Source organism: Tamandua tetradactyla, chromosome 5 (genome assembly GCF_023851605.1).
Source record: "Tamandua tetradactyla isolate mTamTet1 chromosome 5, mTamTet1.pri, whole genome shotgun sequence".
Lineage (NCBI taxonomy): Eukaryota > Metazoa > Chordata > Mammalia > Pilosa > Myrmecophagidae > Tamandua > Tamandua tetradactyla.
The window spans coordinates 4,162,070-4,182,512 of record NC_135331.1 but is presented as its reverse complement, the minus strand read 5'-3'; the positions used below and the strand labels follow the sequence as shown (position 1 = coordinate 4,182,512).

The 20,443-nt window shown below is 49.2% G+C and overlaps 1 non-coding gene across 1 annotated transcript; it reads left to right on the top strand.

The window, feature by feature from the left end:
• The first annotated feature begins 19,140 nt into the window (after positions 1-19,140).
• Positions 19,141-19,243, top strand: LOC143685399 (U6 spliceosomal RNA). The gene has a single exon (XR_013176634.1). It is a non-coding gene; the product is annotated as a U6 spliceosomal RNA (small nuclear RNA).
• Positions 19,244-20,443: the final 1,200 nt, after the last annotated feature.

Below are 20,443 nucleotides of genomic sequence, written 5' to 3'. Positions count from 1 at the left end.
CGCAGAGAAATTTATTGTGTCTAGAACCTACATTTTCTGAAACACACACTCCAAATCAACCTGTCTGGATAGCTTATTTAAACCACCCAAACTCATGGAGCCCAGAACGGAAACATGGCCTTGTAATTCTGAATAGCTCCAAGTAATACCCAGATACATTCCAGACTATGGTGGGCTGATAATTACAAATATTCGTAGAGTCCCTTGAGGGACTTGAGAAAAAATATGGAACTACTAAACTTTTTCATCTAGGAAACCCCTGGTATTCACTTAAACATTAGGGACTCCCAAGAAAATCAGCCAAGCCCTTGATTTTGAGGCTTGCCCTAATGAAACTTATTTCTATTTTAAAGAAGCTCAGACTACCCATAATGAGGCCTCAGGGTTGCTTCCAGGAAACCTCTTTTGTTGCTCAGATGTGATCTCTCTCTCTCTCTCTCTCTCTCTCTCTCTCTGTGTGTGTGTGTGTGTGTGTATAAGAGCCCAGCTCCGCAAGGAAAATCATTACCCTCCTCCCTAAGTGGGACATGACATCCAGGGTGAATATCTCCCTGACAACATGAGGCATGACTCTGGGGATGAGCCTGGCCCTGACACCCTAGAATCAACATCTTCCTGACCAAAAAGGGAAAAAGAAATGTAACATAATAAGGAATCAGTGGCTGAGAGAGGATCAAATGGAGTCAAGAGGCTATTTTGGACACTACTCTTATGCGAGCTTCAGCTAGGTATTGCCAATTGCCATGGTTTGCCAACCCCCAACCAACATCATTCCTGATGACTCTAAAGAACATCTAGTATTCTAGCTGATATTCTACACAGTTTTACACACCAAGTTTACTTTTCAGAGACCTAAAACCTTCAGAGATTTCCCAGGTCAGGTAAATCCTGAAACCCAGAGATGCCAGTCTCTTCAGGAACATCGACCAGCTCCATCCCACATCCCATATTGTTGATACCACTTTTCAATATGAAAAAGTTAGAATGAGCATAACCCAAATATCCCTAAAGATTGGGAGAAGGATCAAAGGAGAAGGAGGAGTTATAACAGAGAAATTAGGATTTAACAAGCACGTACAACTACTCGTTCATTATACTGATATTTCTGTTTAATTGCCAGTGTCTTGGAGCAGTTAGAAGGAAAAACCTGAAATTGTGGAACTATAACCCATACCAAGCTTTGAAATCTGTTCTCTAACTGCTTGTTAAAATGTACTTTAAAATGTGTTGCTTTTGTATATACATTATATCTCACACATTAAAAAAAGGCAAAACAATAGAATCAACAAAAACAAAAGTTGGTTCTTTAAGGAGATCAATAAAATTGACAAACCCTTAGCTAGACTTAGAAAGCCAAGAAGAGAGAAGACACAAATAAATAAAATCAGAAATAAAATAAAAATATCGTAAGAGAATACTATGAATGACTGTATGCCAAGAAACTACACAACTTAAATAAAATGGACAACATACTAGAAACACACAAAAATCGTCCATTGACCTGAGAAGAAATGGAAGATGTCAACAAGCCAACCACAAGTAAAGAGATTGAATCAGTCATCAAAAACTTCCCAAGAAAGAAAAGAAGTCCTGGACCAGATGGCTTCATAGGCTTCATTAAGCATTCTAAGATGAATTAATACCAATTCTGCATAAACTTTTCCAAAAAATTGAAGAGAGAACACTACCTAATTCATTCTCTGAAGCCAACATCATCCAGTACCAAAGCCAGATAAAGATATGACAAGAAAACTATAGACCAATCTCTCTAAGGAGCATAGATCAAAAATCTCAACAAAATACTAGCAAATCTAATCCAATAGCATATTAAAAGAATTATATACTGTGACCAAGTAGGTTTTATCCCAAGTATGCAAGAGTGCTTCAATACACACACAGAAAAAATAAATTAACAGAATGCACCATATTAACAAATCAAAAGGGAAAAACCACATGATCATCCCTATTGCTGCAGAAAGGCATTTGACAAAATCCCTTTTTTTTAAAAAATGTTTTTACCATGAAATATAACACATATACAAAGAAGAGAAATAAAAAGCAATAGTTTTCAAAGTATATTTCAACAGTTACAGAACAGATCTCAGAGCTCCTTATGGGTTACCATTCCACTAGTTCAGATTTTTCCCTTCAGCTGCTCCAAAACACTGGCGACTAGAAGAAGTATCAATATGGTGATTCACCAGTCAGCTTGCTTGTTAAATCCTATTTTCTCATTTTAACTTCTCCTTCTCTTTTGATCCTTCTCCCAATCTAGAGGGATCTTTAGGCAATGTCAGGTCTGGCTTTTTCACACTGAAAAGGAGTGGCCACACTAAACGATAAGGGGATGTAATTCATTGTTGATGTCATAGAGGCTAGTGCCTCTGGGCTTCAGGATTCACCTGGCCTAGGAACCCACTGGGAATTATGTGTTCCAGGAAGGCAAACCTGGTGCATGAAACCTTAGCAGAGTCTCAGTTCAAGCGCTAGGTGTTCACAAGTGTCAACAGGAGTGATGTTGGTTGGAGTTTAGCAAACCATGGCCATCAGCACTCTCTAACCAACGCGTGCATAAGAGCAGCCTCCAGAATAGCTTCTTGGCCACTGATGCCTTATTTTATTACACTTCTTTTCCCCCTTTTGGACAGGAAGGTATTGTCGATCCCAGGGTGCCAGGACCAGACTCATTCCCAGGAGTCATGCCCCATGCTGTCAGGGAGATTTTCACCCCTGAATGTCATGTCCCATGTAGGGGGCAGGGTAATGATTTTCTTTGCAGAGCTGGGCTTAGAGAGAGGCCACATCTGAGCAACAAAAGAGGTCCCCTGGAAGCAACCCTTAGGCCTCGTTACGGGTAGTCTGCGCTTCTCTATTACAAAAATAAATGTCATAAGGGCAAGCCTCAAAATCAAGGGTTTGGCTTGTTTTCTTGGAAATCCCCAATGGTCGAGAGGGTACCTGGGTTTCCCAGATGAGAAAGTTTAATAGTTCTATTTTTTTTCCTTTGGACCCTCAAGGGACTACCGATACTTTTTAATTATTATCCCACCACAGTCTGATGTACCCAGTATTACATTAAGTTATACAGAATTACAAGGCCTTGTTCCCATTCAGGACTCCAGGAATTTCAGTTGTTGAAATGAGCTATCCAGACAGTCTGATTTAGACTGTGTTACAGAAAATTTAGGAACTAGATATAACAAATGTCTCTGGCTTTTGGTCTCATATAGTAGATGAAAGTCTAGACTACGACATTATCATCTTTTACCCTGTATTCTGATTTACCTTAGTCCCAGCCAGATTGTCTTTGTTTTCATTCCTAGTTGAGGCTTGACCTCTTTCTGGTTACTTAAATTGTTAGGATATATAGGTATGCTAATTTTCAGGGCTGCAGCACTCCACTTTTGGGTCTTAGGTGTCGCAGAATTACTCAGAGTTCCAGGGAAATTCCAGCTAATACACATAGAGCTCAGCGTCTCAGAATCTAGAAATACAGTTATAACTCAGACTGAATGTGGCTGCTAGAAGGGCTGACAATCTAGGTTCCGATTTTCTGTGTGTTCATGGATTGGAAGGCTAAATGTCATTAAGATGCCAATTGATCTACAGTCAACGCAATTTCAATCAAAACTCCCATAGCCTACTTCGCTGAAAAAGGAAAGCCTACTTTCCCTGTATTTTACAGGGAAAGGGGCCAAAACAGATGAAAATATATTGAAAAAGAAAAATGAAGTGGGAGGACTCATATTTTCTGACTTTAAGCCATATTAAAAGCTACAGTGGGTAAATTAGCATGGTACTGGCATAAAGATGGACATATTGGTCAATGGAATCTAACTGAGACTTCAGAAATAGATCCTCAGATCTATGGAAAATTGATTATTGGCAAGGCTCCCCAATTCCATTCAACTGGGACAGAATAGTCTCTTCAACAAATGGTTCTGCAGGACTGGATATCCACATTCAAAAGAATACAAAATGACCACTAAGTCAGACCATATACAAAATATGGCTCAAAGACCTAAACATAAGAGACAGTAATATCAAACTCCTGGAAGAAAATGTAGGGAAACATTGTCAAGATCTAGTGATAGGTGGTAGTTTCCTAGACCTTATACCCAAAGCACAAGCAATGAAAGAAAAAAAGTAGATAAATGGGACCTTCTCAAAATTGAATACTTCCGTGCTTCAAACAACTGTCAAAAGGATGAAAAAGCAGGTGACTTAATGGGAGAAAATACCTGGAAACCATGTATCTGATTAGGGTTGGATATCAAGAATATATAAAGAAATCCTACAAGTCAAAAAAAAAAAAACAATCCAATTTAAAATGAGCAAAATACATGAACAGACATTTTTCCAGTGAGGACATACAAATGGCTAAAAGGCACATGAAAAGATGCTCAGCATTACTAGCTTTTAGGGAAATGCAAATCAAAACCACAATGAGATACCATGAGAGATACCATGTCACACCTACCAGGATGACTGCTGTTAAACAAACAGGAAACTACAAGCATTGGAGAAGAGGTGGAGAAATAGGAGCACTCATTCACTGCTGGTGGGAAGGCAAAATAGTACAGCTGCTGTGAGGGACAGTTTGGTGGTTCCTCAGGAAGCTAAGTATAGGGGTGGCAGATAATCCGGCAATCCCCAGAAAAAGTGAAAGCAGATACGTGAACAGGTATTCACACACCAATGTTCACAGCAACATTATTCACAATTGACAAAAGATGGAAACCCAAGTATCCATCAACAGACGAGTGGATAAGCAAAATGCAGTATACAGATAGCATGGACTATTACCCTGCAGTAAGAAGGAATGCAGCCCTGAAGCACTCAGCAGCATGGACGAGCCCTGACGACACTGGACTGAGTGCACTACGTCAGAAGGAACAAGAACAAATATTATGTGATCTCACTAATTTGAACTAATTATACTATGGAAAGTCATAGACCCAGAATCTAGAATAGAGTTTACCAGGGGACAGAGTGAGGCTAAAGATTGGGAGCCGGTTGCTTAAGATGTGCAGAACGTTTACCTCACTTGAGTTGAAGTGAGTGGGCATGGCGGGAGCTGACGGCAGCACCTTCTGTGCGTGGGGCTGACACCTCTGCACGGTGTGGATGTGGTTGGAAGGGGACGGTCAGAGTCACCAACGTCTCCAGAAGGGAAGCCGGAGGTTACAACAGGGGGATGGATAACTCAGTGTCTAAGCGATGACTGTGATTAAAGCACAAATACAGGAACTTTTCCTCCATGAACTGGAACACGTGTGTAAAACTAGCACAAGGAGTTAACAGTAGAGTGGCGTATGAGAAAAACGCAGCTACTGCCGTGAACGGTAATGTCTTCACATTCATTCTTAAACAGTAAGAAATGTTCGCACCAATGCTGGGGGCAATGACAGGGGAGAGAAGGGCTATGGGGCGCTTAGGGTTCTCTGCTCCTTTTCTGTTTTTTATTTCCTAGAGTAATTAAAATGTTCTAAAGTTGGTCATGGTGATGAATGCACAACTGTGTGATGACACGGTGAGCTCCTGATTGTAAGCTCTGGATGGATTTATGGTGTGTGAATTTAACTCAATAGCATTACATTAAAAAAAATTAAACAACCACTCTGTGGATCTGAAAAAATATATCATATAATCCCAATTTTGTATTTTTATAGCATGTGTGAGTGTGAGTTTGCAGAGGAAAAATAGCTACTTGAAACTGAAGTGCCTTTTGTGTGCTGGGAGTAAGAGTGACTTATTTTCTTGGTGCTTTTCTGTATTTCCCAAATTTCCTATAATAAATATATATATTGCTCATATAATTTTTTTGGGGGGGTGCATGGTCCAGGAATCGAACCCAGGTCTCTTGCTTGAAAGGCAGTCATTCTACCACTGCTCATGTAATTTTAAAAAGTGATCTTACAAGTCCTATAGAATGGCCTGTTGCTACAAAACAAACTGCTGATGTCATCACACCGCGGAAGGCATCAGAGCAAGGGAAACAGCCTGAGCTGCGTAAACCTAGAGCTGCACAAACGTTCACGGGCTGGGGAACACCCTGGTCTCAGCAGATGGCAGACGAGGAGTCAGCAGGTCTGGGGCACAGCCTGGGACCCTGCCTTTCCAGGGAGCTCCAGGTGACACAACGCTCCCAGTGCACAGAACACATCTTGATAGCAGGCACATGGGGTCAGGGCAGGTCACACGGGGAGCTGGTGGGAGCAACAGGAAGAGGAAGCCAGAGTCATGCTCCACCTGCAGGTGAGCCGAAGAACTACAATAATACTCTAGGGGAAAGTAACACCCACTGAAGTGGGTGGCATGGGACGTCCACCTGGGCACTTGTAACAACAGAGAGGGGAGCCTGCCCCATCGCCACAGCCAGGGGCCACTAAACCATCCAGGAACCAACCAGGTGATGTCCACCCAGGCTGCTCTGCAGGCAGAGCTGCTTTTCCCAAAGCGATTGGCTGCCGGCTCAGACCCTGTTGGGATTCCCCTAGGTGCACAAGACAGCTGAAAACAGGTGTTCAAACACAGGCTCGTACAAAACCATTCACAGTATTACAAACAGCCAAAAGGTAGAAAATACAAATGTCAATGGATGGGTGAATGGGTAAAGAAATTGTGTTCCTTTTTAGTGGCGGAATATTACTCAGCCATGAAAAGGAATGAAGCGCTCACCCACACTACAAATGGATGGGCCTTGAAAACAGGAGGCTATGTGCGAGAAACCAGACACAAAAGGTCACATGTTACAGGCATCCATGTACATGAAATCTCTGGAATCAGTTAATCCACAGGTGTGGAAAGTAGATCAGTGGTTCTTAGGGCTGGAGTGGATAGGAGGGTGATAGCCAAAGGGTATGGAGTTTCTCTTTGTGCTGGTGAGTGTTTTCTCAAGTTGACCGTGGTGACAGCTACACACACCTATGACTGCACTGAAAACCACTGAACTGCATCTTTAAGGATAAAAAACAAACCTGGTCCAGGCACTTCCTAGCTGAGTGGCCTTCAGAAAACTAATGACCTTCTTCCAGGGTGGGTTCAGCTGTAAAATGGGACAACTGCCAAATTTTAGTACAACGTGAAGATTTTCTCGTGTAATGGAGGGAAAGCACTTTGCCCAGGGCTTCACCTCTTTGAAAATACTCAAGAGAAAGAGACGTCACTACTAAAACTCCTAATTGCTGCAACAAGGAACCACTAATTCACTCTTTATTACTGCATTGAGACTGGACCAGAAAAAACCTCTGGGGCCAGCCCTGGGAATCAACGCCTGTCTGTGGGTTGGGAATTTTCTCTCAGTTTCCATGTTCAGCAAATTCTATCATTGTCTTCGCTACAGGGAAGAAAGACTGAACAAGATGTGAGTCCAGAGGGACGTGTCATTCAGCAATCCCCAGCTGGGTCAGGCTGACAAGCCAAGCATGAGCCCGCTGTACCCGTCTCCACTTTGCTAGCAGCTCTGCAAGGGGAAATCGACTGTTTGCTAATGTTTCCAGATTAGCAAGTGATCAAACTCGGCTCTCTCGAGAGACAAGAAAAATCAACCTCAGTTCAGCATACCCTTGACCCAAACTCTAAACTCTGAATCTTTAGATCAATGCACAAGGTTTTTCCATCAGAAACGGCGTTTTCCTACATTTCCCTTGTGAAGAAAATTCAGGCTGTTTCAACTCCCTTTTGGAAATTCGCTTTCTCCCATCAATTTCATGGCAGATTTTTTCCCCCTTCCTTTAGTTCTGAAAATGATTAATCTAGCAACAGGCTTGGTGATTTTTCATGCGCCAACCACGTCCGACCGCACGCCTAACCCACTGCTATTGTCACAGGGCAGCGTGGCAGCTTTGTCCTCCACACAGGACAAAGCTGGCTGCTCAGCTTCCAGGACAGGCAGGGAACCACAGGGGCTGAGGCTGCAGATGCGCCCACGTGAAAGGTCACCAACCAGCAGGGCAAGCAGGTGCCCCGCCGCAGTGGTGCCCAAACGCAGAGCCCAGCAGAGCCCCCCTCCCGAGCGGGCTTATCCAGCTGCGCCCCTCCCTGTCAGCAAGGCCCGGGCAAGCCCCCTGGAAGTGGCGGGGCTCCCAGGCTCCCAGGGAGGAGTACGAGGCTGCGAGGCAGGAGCAGCGCTTGCTCACACAGGGTAGGTGCCCCTGGGTACAGGCGAGGCCTCCCCAAATGCAGGAGAAAGGAGGGAACCGTGGTGGAACGAGAGGGGGGAAGACAAGGCACAGGGCTTGTGGTGCTGCTCGGCCAGGCCCTCCCTGGAGCCCTCACGGGGAGGCGGCGCAGGTGGGAGGACAGACTCGCTGCCCGTGGCGCTCGCTCTGCCTGCTCCCACTTCGAGGCGCTCGGACAGGTGCATGGCTTTGGGCCCCACAGGTGCCAGGTGTCGGGCCCATCACACCCATCATTGGTTGAATCGTGCAAGCCCTGACCCCAGCCCGTGAACGTGGCCTCTTTGGAAATAAGGTCTTTGAAGAAGAGATGGGGTAGGAGGTGGCCAAACAGGCTGGGCAGGCCCTGCTCAGTAGGGCTGGAGGGGATGCGGGGCACTGTGAGGACGCAGGCGGCAGAGGCTGGGGCAAAGCCAGGGGACCGGGAGGTGGGGGGGATAAGGAGGGAGGGCCAAAGAGGCCTGGAAGCTGAAAACCTGCCCTGCGGGCTTCAGGGGTGCCCGGCCCCACCATCCGGTTGTGGAGGTCTGACCCCAGACCTGGGACATCTTTCCGATGCTTTCAGCACCGTTTGTGGGGAGTTGTGGCCACCCCAGGACACCAAGGCAGCCCCCCACCAAAGTGGTCACTGGGGTCTCACTGGCCTTGCCCATCCTCCTGCAGAGCCCCCAGCGGCGTCTCCTGTCGCCCCTCCCACCCCAGCTTGTGGACGCCTAAGGTGAGGAGCGCAGGCGACAGTTGTTCCAGGGCTACTTGACCATCTGGACCTGGGACGCCTGTTGAGTGGCCCAGGCAAGGCTGACCGCAGGTGACCAGCGCGCCTCGGGGGCCCTGTCCTCCACTGTCCGTGGGGGGGCGGGGAGCAGAAGAATGCCGTTGCCATGGCAACCCTTTTTGGGTTTTGTCAGCTCCACTCAGGTTCTTCTCACCCACAATATCCAGAATTTTAGCTTATAAAAAACTTAATGCCTTCTAATTATTCCGAAGCTGCTACCTCTGCAATTGATTTTTGCGTAACAGAACACGGTTCCCTGCGTTTCCTGTTCAAAGTGAAACTGCGCCTTCCTCGGGAACAAGCCCATCGGGCTGCTCTCGGGCAGGGGAGGGTCAGGACCTGGTCCCCCACTTCAGGGGCCTGGAGGGGGGTTGGGCTGCTGGGGGGAGTCCTGCAGACACCCCGAAGCAGGCCCGGCCTCAGCGGGCATCCTCTGCCAGGAAAGCCAGGAGAGACTATGCACCAAGCTTCCCTTTTTTCATTATTAGAGAAGTTGGGGGGTTCTTAAAGAGTCCTGCATGAAGTCCAGGGTCACCATGTGCCTCCTCATTACCACCCCGCACTGCACTGGGCCATTAGTTACAACTGATGAAAGCATTTTTATAATTATACCATTAACTACAGTCCCTGGCTTAGCTGTTTGTGTGCACAGTCCTGTGGGTTTTTTAAAAATGTTGATTCTGGTAATATATAGGCAATCTGGAGTTTCTTTTTTTAAATTTTCTTCTGCCTCAGTAGGACATTGCTGCACAAATGTCAGGAATGACACCAGAATCCGTTCGCTCATAACGGCCCGGGGACCGTGCATTTGTAATTTGGTTTGAGTAGTGACGATGACTTCCCTTTGGAAGTGCAAACTTGAGTGTAAATATTAAACCTTGGTGAACTGACAAAAATAAAAGGAGTCCCCAGATCTAGCAGGGCCCTTCAGTCCACGCCGTTCTGCATGTGGAAATCTGGCTTCCAAAGGGGTAGATCCGAGCTCAAAAATGAAGCCTAATTTGGTGACTTCCAAAGCACCACACTCCAGGGACAGCTCTGCTCGGGACCAGCTCCAGTTCGCACAGGCTTTGATGCCATTTAATGAATGCCCAATTCACTCATCACGGCCGCAAAAGAACCACAGTGATGCTACCGACAGAAAGCTACAGCAAGGAGTGAAAGGGGAAATGAGAACAACAGCCGAATGTGCAAGGGTAAAACAAAATTGAAAAAGAGACAAGGGGGGAGGGGCAGAGAATGGAAAGTAGTCCATGTTTTCTGTACCAGTCTGGACTCTTTTCCAAGAAACCCAACTCAAAATGGATCCAAATTGGAGAAAAAAAAAAATGAAGGGGGTTGGTTGAAATCAACAGTCCAGGATGCTTCAGGTATGGCTGGGTCCAGGAGCTCACATTGGGCCCCTGGGGGTTTCTCTGGGTCCTGCATGTCCCTGCTGTAACCCTGCTCCCAGGCAGGCTGCCCCCGCGGAGGTGAGACGGCAGCCGGGGGTGCCACTGCACCCTCCTCATTCAGCAGATGTGGGGCAAACAGCCATTCCTCCTCCCGACAGGCAGAAGCACTCCTGGAGTTGAATGTCCCTGTGCCCTTGCCCCACGCGCCTGCACACCGACCCTTTGCCGGGCCTAGGGGGACAGGGGCTCGGAGGTCAGGGTCAAACATCCACCTCCAAGGCCAAGGGGAACCTCCCAGAGGGCGCCCACTGCGGGGCCCCGCTGTGCTTGCTTCCCTGCCCCGACAAGCCCCACGAGTGCAGGAGGGAGCTCACACGTGGGCAGCCCTTCCACGCCCAGTGTGCGCTGCTGAGAACACGCTCGTCCCTCTGGGGACAGGAGCCACAAGTGGCTGGGCCCAGCCCAGGTGCTCTACCAGGACCACCGTCTCGCCCCTGCCAGCCATAGGTGATGCATCACGCTTTGACATCTTGTCTTTAAGATATCAGCAAACGTTCACCATTTCCTTTTTATCTATTTTGCCTTTTTACTTCTTTGCTTCCACTCCTATACCAGGAGTCAAAGGTGCTTGAAAAAGATAACAAGACCTTTAACATCATGTGTGATATGGGGTTTTCTGGATGTGTGGCCTTAGGAGATTGTCAGATCAGCCAAGTGTGAGCTCGCGTGTACACCTGGGCAGGGACAAAAATAGCTTTTAAAGTTGTGTTCAGCCATCTTCAGAGCAAATCGCAACGTCTCCAAACAGAGTAAATCCTTGGCAGCTGAAGGTTCGGTTTTCCTCGTTCAGAGACGGAGACGTTGACAACAATCCCCTCTCTGCTCCCTTTTACGTTTCCGCAGACGCTGGCTTAGCAGGGTTAGCTCACGGAACGGCTCCTTTTGGAGAAAAATCCACCCAGCCCCATGAAGACAAGTCTATTTAAAAAGCTTTTTTCATTTACCAAACCAGCAGGCCCTTGAGACACATTATATCCTCTCTTTATAGAAATAAAAATGGCATAAAATCTGGGTAACTCCTCAGGAATTTGCTTTGTTCATTTTAGCCCTCCCCAAAATCCCAAGGCCGAGAGTCCAGGATGAACAGGGTCACCTAGGAAACAAATAAAGGAAGAGGAAACAGTCCAGCCCCCAAAAGCAAGGAGCCAAGAGTAGCTTTCGTCGAGCTCCGATACTCAGCGGCGAGTGTGGGAAGTGGCCTGTGGGTGGTGGAACACAGCAGCAGCTTGTCGCAAGCCTCTGGGGAGGCTCAGGGCACCCCCAGCAGGAGGTGCCATGTGAGGAAAGGCCACCGCTGTGCTGGCCCACTGTGGACCGGGGAAAACTCGCACTCCACAGCAGTGGGCGCCCCGACCAGAGACGCCCCCTCAGCTCCAGGAGCCTGCAGCCCCTGAGCCCCGCCACTGCCTCTCCAGCCACCAACGGCCACAGCCCCCTGGGCCAGCAGAGCCCCACCCGGGAGACGCACATCTCGACAGCATGCCAAGTGGGGACAGGCGGTGCATCTGGGGACTCAGGTGCCTGCAAGGATTCATGTCTCTGCACGGCCTCGCTGCAAGGATTTCTGTCCCTTGATACTGTGCAGTTTTGAAGCTGTCATGGGGGCAACGAAGAAGGCCCAGATACTAGGGCGGGACCGCCGGGCACTGCCTGCACCCGAGAGGAGGCGTGGGGCTCGTGGGTTGCCTGCTAGCCATGGGGCTGGGGCTGGATCCCCAGGGCCTCTGCTGGGTCCATCACACCACCCCACAGGACTGGTGGGCGGGGACACGGAGCTCCCATCCCCACGCTCCGGAGCTGGCTGTTGCAGGGGCAGCCTGCTTTGTTCCGATCTGCTGAGTCACGCCATGTACTTTCAATGGCCACGGAGTGGTGGTGAGCCAACCTCCTGCTGGCCTCGTCGTTTCCCGTGCAGACCTGGCGCTCCATCTGTCTCCGCGAGTCGGCAGGGAAGAGGGCGGGTGGGCTGAGACTTGGACTCTGGCCCCTACGACCGGGACCTGGGGCTCTGAACGTGAGACTGGCCCTGCGCCGAGAGGGCCTCCCCGCCGCATCCTAACCCTCAGGACCTCGCCAGGCAAAAGGGAATTGCAGGTGTAGGTTAAGCCCTGGGAGATGGGTTTTCAGGGTAGGCCCAAGGCAGTCACAAGGGCTCTTAGAACACAGAGGCAGGAGAGCACGCAGCAGAGACGACAAGGGAAGGAAGGCAGCAGGACGCAGGGTGGGTGGAGCAGATGGGGGAGGGGGCCCCGAGCCAAGGAATGCGGGCGGCCCTGGGATGCTGGAAAGCCCAGAACCTGGGCTCAGCTCCCAGAAGGAACACGGCCCTGCCCACACCTCGGCCTTAGCCCAGTGAGACCCAGTGTGGACTCAGTCCCCAGGACTGAGAGACAATCGACATGTGTGGACCTCAAAGAGAGAAGGGACTTGTTACCGCAGCCGCAGACAGCTAACGCATCCTCCCCGCAAACAAGGCTACTCAAAAGACAATTTTAGGAGCAGACACGGGGCAGCAGGTAGGCAATGGCCAGGGGCTGGGAGGAGGGGTGGGAGTGGCTGCCTGATGAGGAGGGGGCTTCCTCCCAGGGGATGGGGGGCACATAGCCCCTCTTCATTCCAATGGCCTCTGAGTCACACACTGTAAATGGTTATTCGCTTATGTGGCCTTTATTTAGCTCAATACAAACCCGACCACAGATATGGTCTGAACTCACTGATGGGAAACGATGAGAATAAGTAAATTTGCAGAGTAGGGAACCAGAAGGCAGTGAGCAGGCCTGGGGGGGCGGGAGCGGAACTGAGGTACCCTGGGGCAGCGTCCCTTCGAGGGCATGGAGGGCTGTGATTGTGGGCGGTGGTGCCAGTAACACAACACTGTGACTGTAATTGTACTGCTGTGACATGATTGCGTACCCCAGGAAAGCCATGCTCGACTCTGACTCAATCTTGTGGGACCAGACCTACCATTTAGTGTGGAAATTTTGACTGTGCTGTCTCCATGGAGACTGAGCCACCCAGTTGTGGGTGTGGCCTCTTGACTAGATGGGGATGTGAGTCCGTCCATTCCAGGTGGGTCTTGATTAGTTTACTGGAGTCCTTTAAAAGGGGAGGCGTTTCAGAGGAAGCTTGGGTGCTTGGCGTGCCCACCGAGAGAGCAGATGCACGTGAGACCCCGACTCTGGGAGATGCAGAAAGAAAACACCCCGGGGAAGCCATTTGAAACCAGGAGCCAAAGAACCAGCAGACGCCAGCCATGTGCTTCCAGCTGACAGAGGCGAGGGGCCCATCGGCCTTGCTTGAACCAAGCCATCCTTCCTGGGGCCTTGGTTTGCACATTCTTCTCGTCTTACCGCTGTGAATTCTCAACCTAACAAATTCCCCTTTTAAAAGCCATCCCATCTCTGGTATAATCTGGCACCAATGATAAACCAACACAGTAATCTACACCTCCAAATGGTTTAAGCGAACATGGTGAAAAGGAGAAACCTTGGGTTGCACAGATGTTACCAGGAGATCTTAAAGAACCAAGACCCAGAGAAGACAGAGAACTCCAACGCAGATGGGCTGCAGTTAACAGTGTGATTATACATGAGCAGTGCCTCTGTGCTGGAGCCCAGCTGCCACACCCAAGCCAGGCATCAGCAATGGGGGAGATGGTGCTGGGAGGAGAGATGGGTGGGAACTCCGTACTTCCTACAAACCTGTACTTTCTCAAATTAAAACAATGAAAGAAACGAGTTTTTTTAGAAAGATAAGGATGAAACCTAAAAAGTACAAGGACGAGCAGACACCAGCCAACTCCTCAGTGCTGGGTGGGGTGGGGCGAGACTGGGCGGGGCAGAGTGGGGCGGGGCGGGGCAGGGCAGGGCAGGGCAGAGTCGGGCGTGGTGGCAGTAGGCTGGGCAGGGACTTCGGAGTTGCCCTGGCCTTGCTGCCCAGGGAGCAGGAGAGCAGGCTCAGGCCACAGATGCTCACCCTAGGCCCCTCCTCGCTGGGGAACTCATCTGTGACCCCACAGCCACCTTGTGACCTCATAGCTACCCCATAATCTCATGTGCTTCTCACAAGGTCACAGCCTTTCCTGTGACCTCACAGCCGTTCTTGTGACCTCACTGCCACCCCATGACCTCACAGCCATTCCGTGACCTCGTGGTACTCGCTGTGACCTCACTGCCACCCCACGACCTCACCACCACCCCGTGACCCCACAGCCCTCCCCTGGGAGCTGGGCTGCTGAGACCAGGGTCTCCCTGAATGGCAGCCGAAGGGTGTGGGAATGTCAAGTACCCCAACACAAGGCCCACGTGTTCACGCCCCAAACCCGCCCGGGAAGTGAGCGCTCGGGGCTGACGCCATGCGGCCCCGGGGCCTCAGCCACAGGGACGGTGTCCGTGGACGGGCGCGTGAGTCCCGGGGCGGGGCCGAGGGGCCGAGCGGAGCGGCAGCCACCCCAGGGGGCCGGCCAGCAGGGAGCCGACGTGGCCGGGTCAGGCAGGCTCAGGGCGCGGCCCACACCCGCCAGCGCGGACGGCATGCGGCGTTTTCGCCGCCGAGGTTGGGATGCCGGGAGCTCAGAGACTCAACCTCGTCATGGGAAGTGGGGTCAGGGGGGTGATTTAAAGTTCTCAAAATACAGCTTGTCTTTGTGTGGAACTGCGAAGAACAGGATGAAAAGGAAAGCAGACGCTGTGGTGGACGGCTCCGAGAGGCACATTCCTCGGTCAGATGGAGCTGACTCGGGACGGCGTTTTCCCGGCAGCGTTTTCCCGACAGCGTCTTCCCCACAGCGTTTCCCGGACGGCACGTGACCGGAAGCCCCGGCCCGGACACGATCTCCCAAGGCGGGCGCAGGGGTGGGTTCCCGAGTGTTTCCGAGGGTTGTGCGGCGAGGGGGCTTCCCCAGCTCCCTGGCCCGTTAGAACTAAGCCTACAGCCTCGATTTTGGACACATTTTCAGGAATTACGTTAAAAAACGGGCGGCCAACAGGGATGGAATGATGGAAGGTTCTGGAATCCACCATGTGTTTCCATCACGCTCCAAACCCTCTCATTGTATAAGTACTGAGATTTGGGGCTTCAACTTGCGTGGACTGAGCTTAAATGAAAAGAACGGGATGACTTCTGATCATCAATAAAATCTCAGTCACCAACAACACTTCGGAGGCTACAAATCCTTTAAACCAGAAGTGTATAAGGAGTCACATAAATCCAGCAGCGGTGAAGCTGCGGCAACCTCGTGCTGTCCCCTGCGCATCCTGACCGCGTCCTCCTCAGACGCGGGACCGGCGCCCACAGCTTGGAAGGACGGCCTTGGACCCGCTGCGGATGGACAGGCCTGGGGAGCACCTCTCCGAGGACCGGAGCCTCAGTGTGGACACCTATGCGCTCACACACAGACGTGCTCATGGCTGCGACACATTCAGAGAGGCTCAGGGGCATGCAAGACGGGAGGAAAATGCAAATTAAGACATTTTGACTTCTGCGACTGTCAGAAATAAAGAGAGCCCTCAGAGGGAGCACGGTCCTGTGACACCACGGTCTGGGACCCCCAGCCCCTGAACAATGAGGGGTAAACTTGTTTTAATCCCCCCAGTGTGGGCCTCATCGCACACACCTGGGAGGGACCTTAGGCATCCCAGAGGAGGTTGCCGTGGAAAGAAGGGCACCGTCCCCCGGCCAGCCTGCGGCTCGTCTGCCGGGCTGAGCTACCGTAAACGGCCTAAGCCTTTAGCCAAGGGAGAAACGGTGGGATTGGCTGCAGCAACCATGTGACGGCCGGCAAGCGCGTGTAAATAGGGTCACGTGGATGCAGGCGTACTGACCTCGCGGTATTCCACACAGAATCATTGCGGCTAAAAGAAAGCTGCAGTATCATGAGGAAGCACTGCACACACCCTAGGGCGGGTATAATAAAAAGGACAGAGAATGACAAGGGTCGGCAAGGACGTGGACAAACCAGAAGCTCCTCGGTTAATGGTGGGAGTGTAAGACCCTGCGGCCATTGCAGAAGAGGCCTGGAAGTTCCTCAAAAGATTGAACTTGGAGATAACACACGACTCAGCACTTCCAGCCCTAAGTACAGGTCCAGGAGAAATGGAAACACGCGTCCCCACAGGAGGTTGTACATGAATGTTCGCAGCAGCGCCGGTCACTACACTCGAGGGAGAGGAAACCCAATACCCACCAACTGATGAGTGCATAGAAGGTGGCATGCTACACACTGGGCTATGTTTCAGCCGCATAAAGGGACAAAGAGGGCAGGGCGATGGTGTCTCGGCAGCAGAGTTCTCACCTGCCATGCCGGAGACCCAGGTTCGATTCCCGGTGCCTGCCCATGCAAAAAAACGAAAAGAAGGAAGGAAGCTCTGAGATGTGCTGCCCCATGGGCATGCCTTGAGGGCATCGGGCTACATGAAAGCAGCCGGGCAGGAAACACCCATCTCCCATGACCCATGTCTACGGAAGAAAGGTGCAGATGAAGCAAACCACAAGTGGGTGAGTGACAGCCAGGGGCCGGGTGACCGCTCACGGCGCTGGGCCTTGTTCCGAGGTGGCGATGGCCGTGCGCCACCTGGAATGCGTGCAAACCCACCAAACCATACGCTTGAAAAGGGAGGATTGTATGGCATGTGAATTATGTCCCGATAAAGCTGTTTAAATAACAGGAAGGAAGGAAGGAAGGAAGTTAGAGGTGACAGAGACCATGCCGGGGACTTGGTTTGAAATAAAATCCGAGGTGGAGGTGGAGCCGTGGGGGTTGGATGGGGGTTGCTCTCGCTGGTGACGAGTCTGTGAGGGGTGCTGATACGCCTTACTCTGCTTTTCTATGTAAAACTTCCCAAAGGATACGGTATTAAAAAGTGAGGCATGGGAGATTCAAGGAGGCCGGCAGGAGGCTGGTAACTTCTGAAGCTGATGGGTGAGTGTGCGACTGTCGCACACACTCTCTCCTTCTGTGAAAGTAAGACGTTCAACTATAAAATATCTTCTATGGGGCGGGCCGCGGTGGCTCAGCGGGCAAAGTGCTTGCCTGCTATGCCGGAGGACCTCGGTTCGATTCCCGGCCCCAGCCCATGTAACAAAAACGGAGAAACAGAATACAATAAAACAAGAAAATGTTTAAAGATGTTTCCCTTTCTTCCTTCCTTCCTTCCTTCTATCCTTCCTTCCTTCTCTCTGTCTTTCCTTTAAAAAAAAAAAAAAAAAAAAAAAAAAAAAAAAAATATCTTCTACGTAAGGCAGACAGTGATACGATGGCTTGATCACATGACAATTAAAATAATGGTAATAATAACACCTATATTGATAAATGCATACAGGAACCTGAAAGACCATAAGCTATGCCCTGGCAGGCGGAAATGGCAAGGGTAGGGCATGGACACTTCCTACTTGATGAATTTTCGAATTGTTGGAATCGCTACAGGAAGGTGTGGTTTCAGACCCAACATTAGGACCAGGCATCAGTCCTGCTAAGTAATAAAGAGCAGCCCAACCCTTGTCTGCTGGGGCTTGCAGGCCCCAGCAGGCAGTGCCCCCTGCCCCCCTGCAGGGCTTCTGGGGTCGGGAGGGACCACAGGACGATCAAGGCGCTGGCCGGGGGTGGCACTTCCACCTCCTGCCCCCCCCCCCCCCAGCCCACAATGACAGGTGTTATTTTCATTTGGGGAACTGTGGGCTCTTTGCCCACACGCCCTGCCACCATCCTTACGTGGCACTCGTTCCTGTCGCCCTACCCCACCGGGCGTCCGACGGGAGGAGCAGCAGTGACAGATCCGCTCAGCAAGTCCCAGCACAGGTGGCATGTCAGCTCTGGAGCACCACATGGCTCTCCGGAGGTCTGCAAGTTATTGCTCTCCCCATGTGCTCAAGGTCCCTTAGGAGACTGGCTCCAAGCTCCAAAAGTCTGCTCAAGGGTGGGAAAGAGGCCAAAGGGCCCTGCCGGGCGCCAATCTCAGGGCAGGGGCGGTTCAAATGCCATCATACCCTGCAGCAAGGTCGTCTGCAGGTGCTTTGCAGCTGGGCCTCTCGCTCTAACCCCACCCAGATAAAACAACCCCAGTAAGGACTTTTTCAGACATGTGGTGGCCACAGAAGCACAGAGCAGACTGCCCTCACCACCCCCAAGGGCGGGTTTTGACAATGAAGGGCATTTTTTTCTCCAACTGAAAGGCTCTGTCAAGGTTTATGGTGCAACAGGTTGAAATAACCTTGTAATCCATCCCCACTCTGGGCCCTGGAATTCACGTAAATGCACAGGGAGGTGGCACGGAGCGCGGCCCACCGTTTGCACTGACGCACGCTTAGATGCCAAGTGGTCCATGGAGCCCCAGAAGCATTTTGCACCTGACGCAAAACCATTCTCGTTACCAGATAAGCCCATTTTCCTTGTCTTCCAATGTCAATTTTTTCCATTTTGCCAGAAGTAAAACAGGAATTTTTTTGTCACTCAAGAGCAAAAAGAGCCTTGCTTTGCTAAAGCCTGGAACCAGTTGAACTGGAGTCCTTATTCTGTTGCCACATGACCCCGACATTCTCTGCCACCCCACGGGACAGACAAGCTGAGCATCTGGTGAGCTGTCCAGTTCTTCATGTATGCACTCAGCATTCTTTTTAAATTAGGAGAGGAAGCAAAGCAGTTTCTCAGCTCACTCATTCATCCAAGAAATGCTCTCACTATGTGCAAGGCTCAGTTCTAGATAAAGGGATGCGGCAATTAATTGTCAAGCAATGCTTGCTCCAGTGGCACCAGGACTAAAATTGGAACAATACAGAGAAAATTAGCCTGGCTCCTGCATGATGACGACATGCAAATTTGTGACACGCTCCATATTTTTCTCCAAAAGATTCAGATTGGCAGAATAGATTAAAAATTATGAGGGAGGTGTAGGGGGTATGGTATGTACAAGTTTTTTTTTTATTTCTTTTTCTGGAATGGTGCAAATGATCAAAAAAATTATGATGATGAATACACAACTATGTGATAATATTGTGAGCCATTAATTGTACACCATATATGGAATGTTTGTAAGTTAAGAATGTTTGTATGTTTATGTTAAGTTCTATCAATATAAATTTTTAAAAAATAATTATGATCCATCTATGTGCTGTTTACCTTAGACACAAGGATACAAATAAGTTGAAAGTGAAAAGCTGGAAAAAGACATTCCATGCCTACAATAACTAAAATGGAGCTGGGGTAGGTATGTAAATATCAGACAAAATAAACTTTAAATACAAAAATATTATACAAGACAAGAAAGAACATTATATATTAATAAAAGGAGTACTCCACCAAGAAGAAATAACAATCAAATAGTCATACACCTAACCAGGGTGCCCCAAAATACATGAGGCAAAACAGAAGAGAGAAATAGATAGTTCTACAGTAATAGTTAGAAATTTTTGAATATACCACTTTCATGGATAGATAGAACAGAGGATCAATTAGGAAACAAAGATCTTTAATAAAATGATAAATGAACTAAACCTAACAAATATTAGAGAACATTGCTCCCCAAAATAGCAGGATATACCTTCTTCTCAAGTGCCTATTGATCATTCTCCAGGATAGAACACATGATGGGCCAGAAAATAAAACTCAATGAATTTTGAAAGATTGAAATTATACAAAGCATCTTCTCTGATCATAACGGAATTAAGCCAGAACTCAAAAACAGGCAGAGAACAGGTAGATTCACCAATATAATACATGGAGGATAAAAAATATACTCTTAACTGATGGGTCAAAGAAGAAATTGCAAGAGAAATCTGTTCATATTTTGAGACAAATGAAAATGAGAACACAATGTATCAAAATTTATGGGATGTAGCAAAGGCAATACTGAGAGGGAAATGTATAGCCATAAATGGCAAATACCTAACTGCACATCTGGAGGAAAAAAGAAAAAAAAAAAAAACTAATCCCAAAATGAGCAGAAGGAAAGAAAGATTAGAGCAGAAATAAATGCAATCAAGAACAAAAAAACAATAGGAGCCACAAAGGCAAAAGTTGATTCTTTAAGAACATCAATAAA